Source organism: Bombus flavifrons, chromosome 15 (assembly GCF_040668555.2).
Source record: "Bombus flavifrons isolate JBK064 chromosome 15, iyBomFlav1_principal, whole genome shotgun sequence".
Classification (NCBI taxonomy): domain Eukaryota; kingdom Metazoa; phylum Arthropoda; class Insecta; order Hymenoptera; family Apidae; genus Bombus; species Bombus flavifrons.
In genome coordinates, this window is record NC_138456.1 from 5,072,827 (window position 1) to 5,093,008 (window position 20,182).

General features: G+C 39.8%; 1 long non-coding RNA gene across 1 annotated transcript in view; it reads right to left on the reverse strand.

The window, feature by feature from the left end:
- The window catches only part of LOC138187638 (uncharacterized), a 179,581-nt gene that overhangs the window by 154,306 nt on the left and 5,093 nt on the right, over positions 1–20,182 (reverse strand). The window contains exons 5-18 of the long non-coding RNA XR_011175228.1: positions 18,643–20,121; positions 18,444–18,537; positions 18,256–18,357; positions 17,766–18,163; positions 17,350–17,423; positions 15,844–17,227; positions 15,014–15,761; positions 13,176–14,924; positions 12,711–13,038; positions 12,490–12,617; positions 12,269–12,406; positions 12,076–12,176; positions 9,630–9,894; positions 8,282–8,485 (exon numbers count right to left, since the gene is read on the reverse strand). This is a non-coding gene — a long non-coding RNA (uncharacterized LOC138187638). The remainder of the gene's footprint in view (positions 1–8,281; positions 8,486–9,629; positions 9,895–12,075; positions 12,177–12,268; positions 12,407–12,489; positions 12,618–12,710; positions 13,039–13,175; positions 14,925–15,013; positions 15,762–15,843; positions 17,228–17,349; positions 17,424–17,765; positions 18,164–18,255; positions 18,358–18,443; positions 18,538–18,642; positions 20,122–20,182) is intronic.

The following is a 20,182-nucleotide window of genomic DNA, read 5'->3' on the forward strand; positions in this document are numbered from 1 at the left end:
CATAACCAATCACAAGCTCGAAATGGCGAGACCCTAATAAATTCCTGTTCCGAGGATACCGTAATCTTTCCATTCACAAACCTCTTCTCAACGAACTACAACCAGAGCCATCCAAAAGGAGCCCCAAAAAGCACCCGAAATAAAACCAACGAAAAGACGAAGAGGAAGAAGAACAACAACATACAGCGAGAAAGAAAGAAAAAAAATAAAGGGAGGCAGGCAGAACCGGTGCCAGGTTAGCGCGGCAAATTATCAATGAACATCACTCGGATCCCTAAACTCCGTTAAAACAACAAGCTGCACGACTCTGGAACTAGAGAAAAATGGACGCGCGGAGAGGCGTGCGTTGCGCGAGGGATGAACGAAAGTCGAAAACGAGGAACGATCCTCGCGCATACAGCGAGGATTCCCCGAAATTCGGGCAATTTTAACGGCGCAGGCGCCAGCTCTCCTACGAGAAGGGGCGCTGAATGAGCGGCTCAACATGGTCAGCGGGGCCCCAGAGGGCTAACAAGCCAGGCCCGCCTCGCGTAATGACGGGTTTCGCGCGCGCGGGGCCCCGCACTTATTGCCTTTTATTTATTTGGAATCGTCCAGAGCCACACAGACGGACCCAGGACGGACGTGGCACGGTTGAGAGGCCCACATCCGGGCCCCAGGGGCTGGCATGGACCCGTACCTCTCGCGATTCATTAGCTACACTAGGATTAACGGCCAATACCGAGAGACTGCGCACGATTTATGAGTCGTCAGATTCGAGATCTTCGCGACGCTCATAATTCTAACGGACAGATGACGTGGTTCGGGTTAATTGAGCAAGGTCGCGCGTTCATTCGGATTATACTTGGCGAGACACGGGCGCTGGTAGAGATTTTGTAGAACATGGCGTTATCGCAACGTGATCAAATATGAAAGAAAATTATTGTCGGCTGCAGAAAAATTTCCTCCAAAGGAACTCTCTTCTCACGATTCTTCAAATCCGTTAATGGGGTGGTACGTGTATGTAGTCAAATATATGAAAGGAAATCACACTCTACCGACTGTAATAATTTTCCTCCAAAAGAACTGTCTTTCCAGAGTCCCCCAAGTCCACCAACAGGACAGTATCTTCTAATGTATCTAATGTGTGAATGTTTCTAAAAATGTAAAAGAAGATCGTTATCAACTATACAAATTTTCCTCCAAGAGAACTATGTTATCCGAATTCCTTGAGATCCACAAAAGTACGGAAAAGTTCGTGGCCCGTTCGCCACCTATGGGGCCAAGTCGAAAAGCCGGGATCCCGGCGCGAAGAGGGGCAAACGTCATCGCCGGCGTCGTTATCGTGGCCATAATCGTCATGGTGGCCGGTGACCGGCGTCATCCGGCTAATGGCAGAGCCTCGAACATCTCACCGTTTAACGACTCGCCGGATCAGCAGGTCGTGTGTTTTCTTAACGACACCACGGGCTCGAGGAACCGCGGCAACATATAATCAACACATTTTTATGTCCCGCAGCCAAACTCCACTCTTCTGAATGGCGAAGCGCACGCTCTCCTTCTCTCTCTATCTCTCTCTCTCTCTCTCTCTCTCTTTCTCTTTCGTTTACTTTCTTTTTTTTCTCCTCCTCTGGTTCTGGTTCACGTGGATGAAGAGGAAGAAGAAGAGTGAAAGAGATAGAAGAAAGCAAAATTACTCGACCACCTTGGGCGCCACGTCGCGCGCGCGCGCTGCCTTCTCTCGCAATTTGCCAATGGAAGGCCTCGCGGATCCACGAGGAGATCGTTCATTTGCATTTTACGATTTTTCGAAGTGCAATTAACGCGGCGCCTTCCGCTCCTCGCGAGCCTTTCTCTTTCTGCTGTGTATCGTGACACCCGACCCAGCACGGCCCAGAAAATTAAATCTTTTGTCCACCGTGGAAGCTCAGTCGTTTCGAGAAAAGTCTAAGAAAGCGTGAAAGAATATCGAGTGACATAGAGGAATTTGTTTTAAATTGTTTGGGCATATGCTCTTGAATATAGACAAGCTGTATTAGTTGAGTTGAAAAGGGGATACAAATTTCCCACTATTTGTATGAGAATAATTGAAAAACCCAAATTATCGTCGATCAACCCTATGGATATTATCAAAATTCTGTTTCATCTTGTATTGCTTAAAATCACTTTTGAAATTAAGAACAGAGTAAGGGATTCTTGAGACAGTGAGATATTTGGGTCATATTACATGGAAAATTTTGTTTGTGGTTTGTTAAATTTAGTTATAAATCACCTTTTTCTGGGAATTATATTTGGAAATAGATTGTTTAATTCGTGTCCTCATTACTCTCTTAAATTCTAAACTAAATTAGATTTAGAATAAACTAAGCAGCTTTACTCTAATAATTCTAATTTTAAGATATCTACATCCTTATAGCTACTCGATGAGATTTTACTGGGAAAATCAGCCATGAATGGAATTATCACGTCCTTCCCCTGTGGTCCTCTTGTGAGCAACAAACAAATAATCCATTATTAATTACCAAGATTTACTTACTCGTTGCGTGTAATCTGATGACTAGACATTTCTGCAATAATAAACTATACGTATAACGTGAAACATCCTGTTGGGTGGTCTAACATATTGGAAAAGAGAATCTTCAACGTGTTCGATACGAATATGTACAAATACAGAGAACTCTAAGAATTTGGTCAGTTTTTAAAAGTATCTGTTCGATTTTATGGAACACGAGAAACTGTGGGAATGAGACAGAATCAGTCACTCCAGAGGAACATTTCTTTTTCTTCCTTCCTGTCCTTTTCGTTCTCTTTTTTCTTTTTCTTCTTTTTTTACGGACAACGTTCTGTTGGAGCTGGTAGAATTACATCATCGGTTCAGAACGCGCGGTTGGGTCCGCCATTAAATCAAAATCTACATTCTCGAACGTGCGATCGTGCCTCCTAACCATAATACACCTCCAAGCCCGGAATATTCATGAGAAACGAACATTACAATAGCCTTTGAAACATTCTAGTGACTCATAGGAAGGAAAGAAAATTCCAAGAAAAATCAATTGAATTTTTCAAGAAGAATAAGAAAATATGTGCAACAGATTTAGAATAATTGAGAAATAGATCCTCAGGGTTCTTGCACAATTGAACTAACATTATGAACGAAATGTTACGATTCATGAGTCATAAATTTATCGCTGCTAATAGATTTAATAATTGTAGTCGCTTGTGTCTATGAATTTTAATCGACGAATTAAGCTACATCTTCTTTCGAAGTTCTTTTATCAAATGATAATTCACTACCGATTATCTCTCAAAACAAGAATCTATAGAAGATTTTATAATATCATTCCGAAAGCTAGATGCGAAATAATGTAACTAATCATAGATGTAACTCAAAAATTGTCCGATTTTACCTCTCACCTAAAGCGACTCTTAACATTTTAATTAATCATTACCGCACCATTTATAAGCATAAATTACACGCTCTAGAAATGTGACTCTACCCAAACTGAGAAACATGACATTTGGTATTTTACAGATATCTTAAAATACTTTAAAAAATATACACAATCTGAGATATCTACAGAACAAAATTAATTACTTTTTATATAACAGCTAAACAACGGTTAACATCGTCGTGTAAACTTGTTAGGAATCACGTTTAACAGACGTTTAAATGTCGCGAATTTGTCAAAGTAGAAAAGAGGACGAAGAAATAAAATGGTAGCAGGCTGTTGGATGGCTGTTCCGCGAACGGCTCAGGAAGCAGTTTTACGAGGATCGGTCACCGTTCGGTCGTGGCAGCATGGCACTACGATTATCTCGTTTCCACGGAATAGCCGAGAAATGCTACCTTAGAAAACGAGGAGGTGGACCTGGACTCGAGCGAAGCCGCATAAAAATCGCGCGCAATTACCGGTTGCAGCCTGGTCCTCTCAGCCACGAATTCGTCGCTCGTGGTGCCTCGATTTCTCGTTCATTTTTCTCACACTGACCAACCGTGACCCACTTCTTCCACGCTTCATACGATGAAACTATCGGTGTCCTTTTTACGCTCGTATCTGTGAATTTTCCCTCCAGACTTGATGAATCTTGAATATAAATCTTTATATTCACGTGTAAAATATTAAAATTGTTTCTTTGTCATACTATTCGTCATTCGAGAAAATCCAAGAAAATATACTAATGACTGTTTGTATAATAATTGCAAGAGGGAGGTAAACTAAATTTCCACATCTTGTTAATAAAATTATTTCTGGAATTATTTCTAATTTTATTCCAGTTGTATATAATCAAACTTCATGTTTTTTAAAGGACACTTTTATTTCATTTTATTTCTTTTAGATCTTCTGTAATTTATCGAATATTGCGTTTTTGAAGTATTTGGATGTTCAACGTTTGTTTCTATGGCCTTTAGAAAATCGGCAACGAAGAATATTTTCTTTGGACAATTCGTCATTCTGAAGTTCAACACCTTACCACGATTACGTATTTTAACTCTGCAAAAAATTCATCATTCTAAAGCACAATATCATATCGCAATTAATACTTCCATATCGTTACATGTTATGTATTTTATATTGTTATATTAACATCGTTACATTTACGCAACAATTTAATTTAAGATGTTCAACGTAGAAAATATTTTGTAAAATCTTTGAAGAAGGATTCGGCCATATTTTGACCGAAAATATTTCCGTTTACCTTTGGAAATGGCCGAGCCAAGATTTAGACCATATTATACTTCCTAGAAATAAGAAGCATCTCCTCGAAATAGTACAAGTTTCAAGAGGCTGATGGAAAAAGCCACAGACGTACAATTAGCCGCGGTAATTAGCGAAAATCGCGGTTCCTTTCGAGTGCGCGTAATCTTCGAAACGTATTAAGAAAGGGGGGAAACTTGGCCGCTAAGAAGGGTAAGTTTGGCCATCATCCAGGGTTCTAAAGGAGAGCAAGTTCGTTGCGAATTAATTAGCCAAAAAAACGAACAGTCAAACTTCTCATTCTACTAAAGCTATTCAATAATACTATTCAAGTTATAACACCTGCTAAAGCAATCGAAAACCGATATCTATGAAACCCTTTGAAAAACCACCCCTAAGATACCTGAACCTGAAAAACATTGCTTACGTCAGAGAATATTGTCTATTATCTTTTAAGAAGAAATATGAGTATTTTAACATAGTGAATTATGTTTGCTAAATTATATGAAAAAGATAATTTATAAGAATTTAATTTATTTTATAAATTTAATTTATAAGAATGTGTCTTATAAATTAAAAATAAGAAGAGCTAAACGAAATAGAACATTAAATATAGTTCAATGTAAGGAAGCAGAAGTTTAAGCACAAAATATATTGTACTGTGTATAATATGTTTATATGATACATGTATATTGTAATACAATATTCTTATACTTCATAAAAAGATATATTGAAAACAGTAACAAAATGATAAGAAATTCAGAATGGAGAATTTAGAAAATAATTACCTATTTTTTCATCGTTAAGCTTCCAAGAAAATAATAATTGCGTTCTGCGTGATGACCTAAGATATAAATTTTATAATACTGTGTTCCACGATTTTCTCTAAACTATCTCTACACTATGATAGCGTGAAATTGTGTTTAGTAACAAACATCCAAAACTCATCGATCCCCAAAAAGAAAATTGTATATAATATACTAAATAAAAAGAAAGATCGTATTATATTGTTACACATATAAAATAACAGCATTTCATTAATATACGATATTAATAAATTATCTAGAACGTGACGCTGATACGGAACAGTACCCACAATTCATCAACCTCAAAAAACAAAAAAGAAGCAGAGTAAAAGATAGAATTCTCTCAAATTATCACCCCAAAAGGGAACTCTCACCGGAAGCTTGGAGGACAATTAGAAGATTCACCTGCGTTTTTCGTGATGACCCGACGATTATCCTCCCGCCGACACCGCTTCTTCGCCCCGGGGGTGACACGCCTCTTGATCCTTGGACCAAGCCACGAGTCACCGCCGTCATCCGCCATTGCCGCTCTCGCTGTTTCACCCCTTAACCATCCCTCCGTTCCCTCTGCTCCTTTGATTTCCAAGGCTTTTTTGTTCTCGTTCTCCCAACCCCCGGGGCAGGTTCGCGCGATTCCGCGCGCTAGTTAAGCCGTGCCGCCGACCACACCACCTTTTTCCTCTCTCTGCGTTAAAGTCGTTCAAGCGGCCAGAAGCGTACGCGCGCGCTCCACCAAAGATCGCGTGGGTAAAACGAGGCCCGCCGGGGGCGTGGCGGCTCCCTGGTGGTCCATCACTGGCCTGGCCTCCGGTTCCTTTGCGTGGGCAACGAGGAAATCCCCAGGGAACACGTCTTACACAATACTTTCAGTATATTTCGATATCAGAGTTCATGTAAACAGGGTTGGTTTCATCGACGTTTTGGGGAGATTTCAGGTTTGTTGAAATCTTAGAATAACATCTTTGATACAATCTTGGAAATATAGATAGTCTCTAGAACCCCGTACACAAGTAAATCGACAGCACACTTAACGATAACTCTAAGGTATATTAAACATTTTACGATTCAAAGTACAACATTTCTAACTCAACGATAAGTACTATGAATCTTTGAAAGAGATAAGTATCTCTAAACTTGCATATACAATCAAACTTACGTCGCGTGCCATCTTCAGCCGATAAACACTCACTTCAGCGGAAGTTCGAAGGTTGAAAACTCAAGACGAAATTATGAAACCTATGTCAAACATTCTACGATTCCAAGTTGAAAACTGTTAACCACCGATAATATTACAATCATTTAAAGAAAGAGACAATGCCCCTAAACTTCCATAAATAATCGACAACGAATAAAACGTTCGCTTCGCCGAGTCCCGGAAGTTGAAGAGTTCGAGCCATCCGAGACGTCCCGAGGAAGACGTTCCCAAGGCAACGCTTTCTTCGCCTTTCGATTCGCTGGATAACGGCGACTCCTCGCTTTCCTGTTCGCGAGGCCAGAAGCCTGAAACGTTTCTCGAAGACGCGTCGCGTCGGAGATCTCAATCTCGCCGGATCACGATCCGCTATTAATAACCACGAATGCGGCCGAGATGGCTAATTGACCGCGGCGCTGTCCATTAGGCCGTCCTTTCGGCCATTTCCCCGAGGCTTCCCGCGCGACTTCTACTCGATTCATCTGTCCGTCGTCGCTTACTCGTCTATCCTCTCTCGCAGACGTGCTCACAAGCGGATTCCACTGGTAGAACGACAACGAAAACGACGCGAGTCCGCGTCCCAGAAATCGTAAAAGGTAAGTTCTCGATGCCGATCGCGGAACCGAGCGAACAGACGGTTTTTATTTTACGTAATTAGGGGTTGTCGAGGAGAGGAAACGACGGCTACGAAGAAACCAACGACGAACGAAGCAAACGGGTATCGAAACGTCGAATCTGCGTTAAAAGTTTCCCTCGAGGATTACGGTGGAATCGGAATGTCGATTGGGCGACTGGCTAACAATTCGCTGCTTCGGCGTAGGAGTAAGTCTAAGGGTTGTTCATCCATCAAGGGCCAACAGTTACGTTGTTGCATCTTCTCATTTGCAATTTTTTTTCATTCAATTTACATTACGCAAGATAGATTAAGGATTTTAGTACTGTTCTCTGTAAAGTGTTTTATGAATATGATTAGTAGACTGCAGGTTTTTATGCAAATTCATATTTTTGAGAAGCACTATACTTTGAATATTTTACATACTTTTTATATTACGTGCATTCTGTGCAATTTTGCACCTTCATATTTTCTATAAATTCATAAAAATCATAGGATTTTTATGTAACATGTAAAATCTAACGATAAGAAATGTAAAGTACTCTAGGTCTTTATATGTATAACATGAAATTATGATAGACTATCGCTTGGCCCTTGATCGGTTAAGGTCAGTTTCAAATGATCTGGAACGCCCGACAAGGGATTTCAGAATTAATCCTGTCACATTTTTTCGGTCATTTGTGCGCAGTTGTATTATACTTTTCTAGTGTTATAATAAATATAAAAAAATCCAAGTGTCTTATTAAAGTTAACTAATTTCCTTGGTTATAGTTACTGACAATATAAGAAACATAAATGACATGAAAAGAATTAACGTAATTTCCTTTGGTAGTAGTTTCCAAAATTAATATAAAGAACAAAAGTTTCTAAGATAAAGTAGAGAATTTTTCCTTGTGAATCCATCCAAAATGGATCTCCCATAAGAACTCGAAGCAATGAAACGCATACATATATGTATTTGTAAGAAATGAAATACAAAATATATTCTACTCACGTATACCGCAATGGTATCATCCAACGATTCATCATGAGACATCGAACGTTAACGATGGCTCTTCAGAGTTTTTCTTTCCCATTGATTCGAATGTTCTGGTGACCGCCACCCGTGTAAACTCGGTATCTCGCAGAAGCATCGCGTGGGCCGATGGCAGGTGGGAAGATCAAGGGGTGTGCACCAGGAAATATTCTTCTCGCGGACCTGCAATTAGAACGGACGCGACGTGGGTGAGTAAAGGTGGACAGTAAATCAGCCCGAGTTTAAACTACGACGGCCTCAGGATAAAAGCGAGCATCTGCAGTAATCGACGAGATAAGAATGCTGCATCAGGTGCCACGTTGCACAAATATGACTTTTCCTCAATTTCATCTCTTCGACAAATGTATAATATACGTAATAATTGAGTGTATTCGTTGAAATTTAGAAGGTTTTAATAATTAAAAAGTTATAAAGAATTCAAATAAGATAGAGGCTTGAAGAAAAGTCTTGATCAAGTTATGGGAAAGCAAGTATAGAACGTAGTACTTTCCCTCTTTTCTAACATGTAACAGAAATTTATATAAAAATAATATTGACTATAATATAATACTTTGAACAATCTTGCAAAATTCACCGTACACACAGAACACGCTTTAACGAATCAAGTCTACAAACGATTCCCCATGCCGAACACCATAAATCTCTAGGTACCAGATCTAAGAATTTTCTACCATTCTGACCCTACTACAAACCTCAATCACCACCCCAAACCAATCTCCGATTTCCAAAATCCACGAAATCTCACGCATAACTCCGAACCCCAAACGTCAAAAAATTAATCACGCCGATCCCAGCCCGGCGCCAATAACCACAAGGGCGTGACACTGAAAGGCATCAGGCCACCGGGCATAGATAATAAAACCAAGCAAATAACGACGCACAAATTCGTCACGGCCGCGATAAACGATGGAAGATCGAGACCGTCACCCTTAACAGACGTTCCCTGACAAATAGACGAGGCTTGGCTCGTACAGTTCGAGGGTGAGGAGACTCCTAGGCGAATTCATAGACGGCCAGGAATGCGCAATATTGTCGGCAGTCTGTCACACATTCGATCCGGCCAGCCTTCGAGATAAGGCAAACGCGCGCGCGGTCGTGCTCGTTTTATTACACGCGTCCAGCGGTGGCCCGCAGATGTATCAGACAATAAACTACGGCCTGTTTGGGATTTGTGGGCCGCGTATTAATCTTACTGTATTTATATGCCGGCCCTCCAGAGAAAAAGCGGCCTCTGGATCATCAAGAGACGGGGCAAGAGCGCGAGCGCGCGACGAAAGCATCGATTTCAGATAAAATCGAGGCTTACCCTTGAAAAAAAGGGATTCGTCCCGGTAAACGACAGCACTGGGGATTGTTCCGAGCGTGGGTTAGATCGGACACGCTTGTCCTCCTTAGCTGGACGATTTTTGTTTTCAACCTTCGTTGGTGGCCCTCCTTTGGTGCGGGGGTTGGATCGAAGAATTGGACAGTGTATTTCGTGGACGATTCAGTGGCAGAGGGATGCTATCTGATTATTATATTTTACGGTGATGCTTTTAGCTTCGGAGCAGGTGGTGTTTTTATTTGCTTCTCTGCGGAATAAAGAAGGAAAATTAATTGCAATCTTTTACAATGATTACTGAATCTATAAGAAGTTTGAATTCATCGATTCACGTTGTTTCTTAACTTCTTCTTTCGGAAAATTGCAATACCCGTAGATACTATATAGATTCATTGGATTCACACGCAGTTTGTTTTATAGTAGGTAGCTATCTAATGTTAAGTATGTTTTACATATAACTATATGTCTCTTTTTTAATTCTTTTACATATGCTGTCTTTTTCGCATCAATGTGATACAGGTATAGAATGTTAACGCATTTATAGAAAATATAAATGCGCGCAGTACGCAATAAATTGTCTAAAGTAACGTATTACGATAATGTTACTACTCATAATCTTTAAAGGTAACAAAGCTCTGTTTAGTTTTCATTCTCTTAAGTATGTTAATAAAAAATGTGAATTTATAGAAATATCCGCAGACTAGCTACAAATAATATTTCTACTTTTACCTGTATGTTATAATTTAATAGAAGAATTTCATTATGTGCGATATCGACATAATCCACTGTTTAAATATTAAGTTTGCAGAAATAATTATTAATAATTTTGCACTGTTCTCAGTGAAAATCAAAGAGAAGAACGCGAAGATATATTCAATAAAAAGAAATGGTAGATTGACGTACTACTCGTCTTTCGATTTGCGTTTTTCGTCGAGCAGGTGCGTATCGACGTTATGTTAATGGGCATTCAGAAGATTTTGGTTAACCATATGCTATCCAACGAGGGTGGAGTGAGGCCAGAAATACTAATAGAAGCCGTTCGCAGAAGCAAGCTTGAATAAACGGTGCCCCGTCCAGCGAGGTCTAATCATTTCTGGGCGCCTAAGAAACGCTGGAACGGAAGCCAATTTGTAAATTGCCTCGATAAACCACCAAACCGATGCTGAATTTGTGGCTGAACGGCTCTCCACTCAGCTTCTAGCTGATGGTTATATAGAGAATCTCTTCTTAGTGCATCGTTTTCCTGTAATTATAGGGTTTTCTGTATTCTAGTTGCTGGTACTAAGACCTAATATTGTCTTTTTATATATTTATTTCCTTCTTTTATTTCCTTCTCAATAATTTCAACACAAACAAATTCTTTTTCAACTAAACGTTTTTATGGAAAAAGTTCATTTTTATTCATTCTTTTTCTTCTCACAGTAAATGTAATTCTTCCAATTAATTATAGTAATCCTTGATAAGCACAATTCTGCAGTTTATTATGTTAATATTAACTTTTACCAAGTTACAAACTGACATAATGGAGAAAAATGAAACATCACTAGTTTCCAATTTTTATTATCTGTCTTAGACAGTTTCCAGACTAAACTCAGCTTTTACTAACTGTTTTCACGCTCAATGTTCAAATTTGATGCATTTCACAACGAATTTCAAGACGTGCTGTTCTGCGAATGCAGGCACGATCGGCCGATAAAAATCAAGTTATCTCGGTGTTCCGCGACGATCAGCCGCGTAACGCATGCGCTGACGCCATTAGAATATCGTGGCCACATACCGGGACCCAAAAACGAATGCCAGCCAAGGGAAAAGGGGTGACAGGGCCGACCGAAATGGAAGGGGTTAGCAGGATCGCCGGCGCCTTTGACCGGGAACCCCGTGGCGCGCGACATGCCTCGTCTGACCGCCATTTAGCGTGAACCTGTCTCCAGTGCAAACCACTCCGCTCTCGAAACTGGCCGTTTCGTTTTCAAAAACGAAATGTTTCACCCGGTGACAAATACTTTTCGTCATGGCAAACAAAATTGAAGATGTTATGTACTGAGAGAAAAAGAAAGGTTCATGTTTACAAGATGTTGTGAATTTTTCAGATAATGAGTAAATAAGATACAGAGATAAAGAAATAAAGGAGAGACACTGATGATGATAGCCTCGCGAAATATACACATACTTACGTGTAAAATTGGTACACCATATTTTAAAAATTCTATGGAGAGTTAGGACAGCTACTACAATAAGGAAGCAATTCCATTGTACAGTAATTTAATTAAACCAGCTCAAAATCGATCACATTCAAATCACTTTTAAATATAAACCCTAATAACTATCTTTTTTCTCTAAGATACAATCTAAATATTGGAACTACTTTCTTATGGCTGCAAGTCGTTTAATTGTAATCGACTGTTGTTAAAGAACCTTAGTATGTACTTACTGTTTGTACGAAAGTGCTGTGGATGTTCAAAGGTAAAATAGAAGGATTCATGTTGTTGAGGTGTTATGGGTTCTTTAGATGGTAAAAATATGTAGGAGACACTGGAAGACACTGATGAGTAAAAAGAAAAAGGTAATTATTTTTTATATATTTTATTAGCGTATTAAAATTAATTACCATTGAGAAAACTTACTATTTGCATAAGAGTATTAAATTATAGATGTTCAAAGATAAAGTAGAAGGCCTGATATTATTGGGAAATTATGAATTCTTTGGATAATAAGCGTAGGAGACACTGGGAAACATTGGTGATAATTATTCGAAGAAATACCTGTTTATACAACCATAAAATTAGACAATCGTTTTTTAAATACCCTATTAATTCACGTTGATTACTATTAAAAAAGAACTTACTCTTTGTATGAACGTTGCGTTGCAATTATTTATGATTACGAGAGAAAGTTGACATTCTCGGAATGTCGTCAATTGTTTGGTTAGAATGCGAGTCACTAGTAATAATTGCTCCATACAACATCTAATTACTAATCAATCAAATTACTAATCAATCAAACTATTTTCTAATTATTCTATAAAAAATTAAAGTCAATCGTTGCTTAAAATAACGTATTACTTACTATTTTCATGATGTGGTTAATTGCGACTGCAAATGCTGCAAATATTACTTTATATAACGCTATCACAGATGGCGTTACAATGAACGCGCGAAGAGCATCCATAATTGAATAATTATATTAAATAGTGTATTATTTCTTTGATCTTAAAAGATAAAGAAATAATTATGAGTCAGTGTTAGTTCGGGGCTTAAATAAATAAAAAAGAAAGAAATACACATAACCGAATTCATTTATTGAATCATTTAACATGATTCAATAAAAGATTAATTTTAATTTACTTACTTTTAATATTATTTACTTTATCACTTTCATCACGTCAAATATAAAACTGTGAACAAAATAAAATAATGTAAAAATTAGTAGATATGCCAACGATACCACTTGAGAGTTAATGACATTGATATTAAAATATTTGTCCAAATAAATTACGCTTACAGAGTCATTTAAAATTTAACATTTATGTACCTAAACAATCTAACGAGTAAAACTATGCGACGTCTTCTTGGTTGGCAAAGCGGTGCCAGGATGCTACTCCATTCCACCCACGCGAAGTCGTGGTCTGATCCCGTGGTCGAAATTTCTGTGTGTTTGTCGAGCGGCGGTAGTAGGTCCCGGAGTTATGTTACGGCTGGCCATAAACGAAATGAGAAAACTGTCCGGCCGCCGTTGAAAAATCTCCGCGGAATACAAATGCTTGATTTTTTCGGGCGGCGCTCGCTTTTGGTTGGCCGCGCCTACGATGCTTTTTTCGGCCCCCGGCCGAACGCTTCACCTTCGACAAATGGCATGCTGATCGTAATTCCAGAACACGATGATAATAATAATAATCGAAATTTTGTCGGTCATAGCTCAGATTCATGATCAATTCAATCTCATTAACAGATAATATTGTTGTTACCAATATTATCAACTCGATCAATTTGATCAAGTTTATCAACTTTATCAAATAATTCAAATTATACAAACGAAATAATCTACCATTAACACCAGAACTAGCAAAGTCGTTAAAATGACGGATCTCAAATTTTATATTACCAAAAGTGTGTAGAAATTTTTAGAAAAATTATTGAAATAGAAAAATGATTATAAAGTTCTACATTTCGTTTCCGTAGCATCAAATTGTTGTAGTGATACGAAAGTACTACGAAGTATTACGAAATTTAATATATTTGGGCCTAATTAAATTGTGCATGAATGCTATAATAAATACAATGATATGCCAATACCATCTGTAGCCACTGTATAATAGAATCACCGAACCAAATATATTGTATATTTCAATGCTTATTGTAAATCAGTAGTTCTAGTGTCAAATCAGAACAACACAGAAATTCGCTCACTCAAATCGTCAAGAAACACCAAGTTGTCATCGTATACCTCGAGTGGCTCTCCATCAAATCTCTCCACGAAGTATGTCGAGCATTTCCAAATTAACCAATAAATTAACGAAAGTCGGAGAGACAGTCGGTCTTGACCAGTCGATCGGTGGCTTTTCTTTCGATTCATGGCTCGCAATTAATCTCGATCTTGTTCCCGTAGCATGCTGCCGTGGGCCTGCACGCTCGTTAATTCGGCGCTGACGAAGGCACTCGACGTGGTGGTGGGGCTGGACGGGTAACAGAGGAGGGGAGCTGGGGCCCGCTTTCGGGGCCCCGTTCCGCTTGTAAGAAGCGAACACGATGACATTCGTACCAGGGCCCGAGAAAACGAGTCGGGATACATGGAAGCCTACACGAGCGAACGGACGATTCGGAATCAGATGTTATCTTTGACGAGGGCTGCCGCTGGTGGGGGGAAGTCGGGGCCCTTTCTCGGTGCCCCGCGCCAAGATACGGATCTCCTTGGCGCCACCGTCTCCCGGGCCCTTCGCCACGGGGCCACGCAAGTAGCGATGGCCACCTCTGTTCTTCTATTTTTTGACCTCGCGAACTTTCGTGCGGTTTAATTGCGCCTCGGCTCGGTTACTTGCCTCCTGATTGTCTGCCGGTGCTAGTGATAAAGTAATCCTTCTAATTTTTGTTCCTTTTATCGTTTTTTATAATTTTAATGATATCGTTTGACTCTTGATTCAAATCTAATTTCGTTTCTCAATCCCTTTTCGCTGAAGTAGTATTTTTATTGAGAAAAATTTTAATGTTTGAATTAGTGATTGGTTGTATGATGCATCGAAAACATTGACGAGTATGTTAGAATTCTTTTAAATGTCTTGACAACCTAAAACAATGAAGAAGTGTGGCTTAAACATAAATGGTCCATTTTATTCATGTAACGTGAAAAGGTATGGTCGCCTATATTATGCTTACCTTATAATTAACCCTGCTACATTCTTTAGGTCCCTTTCGATCTAACTATGTTTTTCCATTCCTTAATAGTAATAATTTCTTCCAACGTTTCTTGTCCACCTTCCAACAATAAAGATAGTTTCACAAAGAATCATACATCCACACGATCTTCACCTCTCCGAAAGTTGGCACTCGCGTATTCCTTGTCTCCTTTCTACACAGTCTCGTAGCATCCATAAACGAGCATTTTCCACATTCTACTAACGAACGATGGAAAACAAAAAGAGAGTCTGGCTGATCACACCAGGTGATTCGTGGCCTCTTCAGTCCATCACTACGACAACGTGGGCTGCTGTCGGGGCCTCGAAATGCTGGCTTTCGAGGGCCCTAAACGCGGTTTAAACGTAACCGATACCCCAGCGGGGGTCCCAGCACCGGTCCTCTTTGCGTCCGCCATCGAAAATTCGTTTTGACGATTGACAACGGCACCGAACGAACGATGAGGTACGGCCGGTCAAAGGAACGAAACCACCGGTTTTCCTTTACCCAGACCCTCGCGTTCATTATCGTGGGCACGCGTGTCTACTGTGCCTTGGATGATCCTCCTCGTATCGAGGGATCGATCGAAGCCGGATATGTCCGGTTGAATTTACCGAGGGGACACCGTGTTCCAACCGTTATCCTGAAGACGTTACTCCGCCTGGACCGTGAATTATCGTACTCCCGTGTCAAAGAAACGCAGTTAATTTATCGTCCACAAATGGTCTCTCTTGCACAATTCAGGTAGTATTAATAATAAAATTTTATAAATCACAAGTCACAAATTATAAGTTACCGGTATTAACAAATACCTTTGCATTATAAAAAGAAAGGAAATTTCACAAGTAGATTTTATAAATTATAACTCCATTGATTATCCTATATTTCCCGAAAAATTATAAAATCGTAAAAGAGTAATCTATAAGCTATAACTTATAACTTGTCGGCTTATTGTCATTATTAGTTAGTCAAATATCGTGCAAAAGAGCGGGGACGTTGTTTTTCGTGATACTCAGCCAGATGGCGGTTCCTCCTTGACACGAAATCTACGGTGAAATAAAGATGAGAAATTGGTTTATTTGATTTTACAAATAAAGTGATTTTTATACTATTGTCTGTTTATATTTATTATTATATTATATATTTTTACTACATTTTCAACGTTACGATAGAAGAATGTTCCTCTGTCGTTAATTTGTTTCCTTTTGTCTTGCCTCTTTACCTTACCCTTATCTTTTTTTGTAACTGGGCTGAAATTCTCTGCAATTTAAAATAAAAAATGTACCTGCGTTAATAAAGTTCCATGTTTATCCCTAACGAATAGTTAACATTTTATAAAATCTATATGAACTTTTAGAACGTGACTAGAGACATATATCTCAATCGCTTTAATATCCTCACATTAGACAGACACAGTTAAAAATTGGGAAACATGAGAGAAGTTGAAAAGGCAAAGGACACTTCAGAAATCGAGCCCACAGTTAAAAGCTCGAGCAGACGAGATTTTAATAAACGCATCTAACGCTGCGTCATTTCGAACAATAGAAAATTGCACGTACGGTATGCATCGGCATGGTTGAGCAGATACAGCGTATAATTTAGTAACAGGGGCCGGGGGTTCCATGCAAATATCGAGAACAATGAAACGACGAGGCTCGCATTAATTAAGTCGTAAGCAGAATAGGAGACGTTCTTCGATTCGTTGATCGAGCGTCGTCGTCGCTCGACTACGACTCGCGAGGAGAGCCGAGTTAATTGGCTCTCTAACCAAATAATTGACAGTAAGTAGGAAATGAGAAGTTATTCCTCGTAGGAGTTGTTTGTCGTCTCCCACTTTTCTTTGCCCGTCGCTATCGCGAATCGACTTCGGCGAATTAACGAGCGAACGTCGTAATTAACCACTGTCAGGGAATCAGACCCCCCCCTCTTCTCTTTCGATGTTGAAACTTCTTAGAATTCATCGAGTTCAACCTCGATCGCAATAGTGTCGTTCAATGAATATTAGACGGTTCTTAGATCTCCAACTATACTCAACTATGCTCCACTCTATGCCTTTCTTTACGAAGATTATCTTTTATCAAGATAAACCATTCATTCACAGAAGAGAGACTTGACCGCGTGAAAAACAGGATTTACAGGGACCGATAATTGGTAAATAATCTCTTCAAACTTGTCCTACGCCAGAATGATCATCATCTACAACAGAAATTATCGCAATAAGCTTATCGTTACCACAAAGGATTTTCCTAGTTCCCGGTAAATGGACTCTCTCTAGCATAGAAAAATCCTTTAGTGTAATCCTGCTAAACTAGACTTACGATCAACGATCCTAAGTCCCTCAGATTTACTGAATCGCGCCCGATTGTCATAAAGCTGATGTTCCAATGTGTACCTGAAATGTTCTTTCTTTCAAAATGGATCCCACTCCAATACAAATGCAATTATGTATTGATCTAAACGACATGACATATTTTTAAATAAAATCTTAGTTTGTTTTAAACATGACTTAATACACTTTTTGAATAACTATCTAAAGTTCACTATTTCAAATTTATAAGAATCGTCATTTCTAAATTAAAAAATTCCTATAATGTATCTAACAACAGTACTGGCCCATCGAATTTAATCCTCGGAGGAGTAACATTTCATATGCACCACCTTAATCTGCGCATTTTTATGTTTTCTTAATAAATTATATATTTATAAGCTCTGAGATAGAGAAATGGAAGGGTACCTATAATAATTGAGGGGAGAACAAGCGACGGTCGTAATGGTCATGGAAAGGAGAGGCTGGCGCCGTCGAAGATGACCAGGAAAACGCCCAGTCTAGGCAAGATGACGTTGTAAATATTTTCTGTCATCGGTCGGCTCTGTGTCAGGGCCCGGAGTCTTGTCTTCGCTTTAATAAAGGTACTGGCAGCATGGGTACCTCTTTGGAAAGTGCGTCACCTGAGCCTGGTATCGGACACTGATGGTGCGGATAGCGGCCCTTTGTGTCCTTCGTGTACCCCTCTCAGCCGAAAAGATCACCGCTCTCAAAAGACCTGCCCTCGCCATTCATCACTTCCGCCGCGCTTTCGGTCCCGGGAGCAGCGAAAAAGTCAATCTGCAGATTCTCCGTCTTGAACGTTGCTTGATTGTCAAAGAACGAATAAAAAAAACTATGGAAATTGTAACCGAGGTCTTCGATGTACAATAGCTCAAAAAAGTATTTGAACACTTACCTTAGTAAACGTTCATGTATATACTGCATGACTTATAAAAAATATTTTGAAATTTCATTAGTGCTGTATACAATCATCCCGGAAAGTAAGTTAATGCTGCTGCTAAAAGTTTACTTCCCTTTAAAAGTTCGTACTTTATATAACGTGCATAATGTATTCATAAAATATTTCTACAAGTGTTAGGATACCTTTGTGAGTTAGTGCTCAGGAATTTTTCTTATCAACGCTAATAGGCTGCTCGTTGTTAGTGATGAAATCATGGCCACTCTTACAGACGATTCTCTGTAAAGAAGATTTTACTTTACTACGGATTCTATTATAAAAGCTCCGTAACATTCGAAGCTTTCAATTGCAAAACTTTTCCCGGTAATTATGGGCTATGGTTACCTTCGAGAGGAATTTCTTCGCCAATAGAACCTGCAAAGGTCTAGTAGCATACGGTTAACGCTTCTAATTGCAAAACACGGTGCTACTCTTCCTTAACATGCATCGAAAGTGAGAGTCGTAGCTCTTCGGGACGTAAATTCGCTCATTTGTACTTGCAACACTCGGCGCAAGATCGCTGGCGTAAAAGGCGCGCTCGCGCCATTCCGAATGTCCGGCGTCCTTTATATCGAGGCGGCAGAAAAGGTAATTTGCAGATTCCAGCGAACAGGTTTCAACCGAACACACAGTCGGGGTGCTAATTTGTCCCGACGCGGAGATAAGGATCTGGCAAAAAGGTTCAGCACAAAACGAAGCAATTAAAATGATAATGCGACCAGACGGGGACATCTTTTATTAGCGGCCTAGCGCAACTCTATGAAGACCATTCGCCAATTTCATGATGGAATCTAAATCATAAACCAAGTACCTAATCTAACAATTAAATTTATATCGTTGTTTGAACCAACGAATCGATAAATCATCTTTGCGTTCCATAATCCATACGTCTTCTAAAATTCCTCATCGAATACTACAGTGGCATATCTTTTAAAACACGACTGTTAGTTCTTATCCATGTAAGAATTATCTTCCTCGATTTTTCGTTTCTGAACTTCCTCCAAACAATTCAAAAGCCCATTTACATATTCAATCGATTCATTGCCAGGATTCTTCAGCTTTCCAGCGCCGATACGTCACGTCCCAGTTCCAGAAGGTTCGTCAGACATCCCCGGTCCTCGTCGGCCAAAGGAGGTAAGACAGAGAAACGTTTACCTGGCTGACGACGGCGGCGACGCCTTTGTCTCAGGGACCCCGGAGATAATTAAAAACCGAGTAAAGCGGACAGAACGCGCAGCAGTCGGTAAATCCACTTGGAAAGGGACACAGAAGGGAGAAGATCGTATCTTGAATTTACACCCATCAACCGCCACCTTGTTCCAGCCACCTTCATCCATCTACTTGTGTGTAACCAGTCGCCAGATCCTTGGTCCTCGATGATGGCCAACGATACGCCGTTGCTCGACGCTGTAAAACCCGATGTTCGACAGGAGTTCGGCCATCGGGCTACACGTAAATATCCGGCGTGGAACGTGGATCTACCGGTACATCATCCAGCCTCCTTTCTTTCCGCCTGATCGCTGGTATTTGACGGCAAACGCGTTTTTTCCTTCGTCGAGATCTTTCTCAGCGATTTCTTACTGCCGCGTTCCTTCTTGCCTCTGGATACTTTACGGAGTGTCGCGTGAAAATTGAAATTCGAGATATGGAAAGGCTCTCGATCTTAGTCCGTGCACCGGTGTGACGAGTTTATTAAAATGGTTGCTCGTTAAGACACCAGATGGAAGTTGGTACCAGGGACTTGTTCTTTCATCCAAGATCAACGTCTTCCAGGTTTTGTCCGATCAGTTTAACAGGTTGTTCGGGATTCTTCGAACTGGTAAACTGGAACAGGATGAAACAAAAGCAACTGAAGACGTACAATTTAAAATTATGGACCACTGTT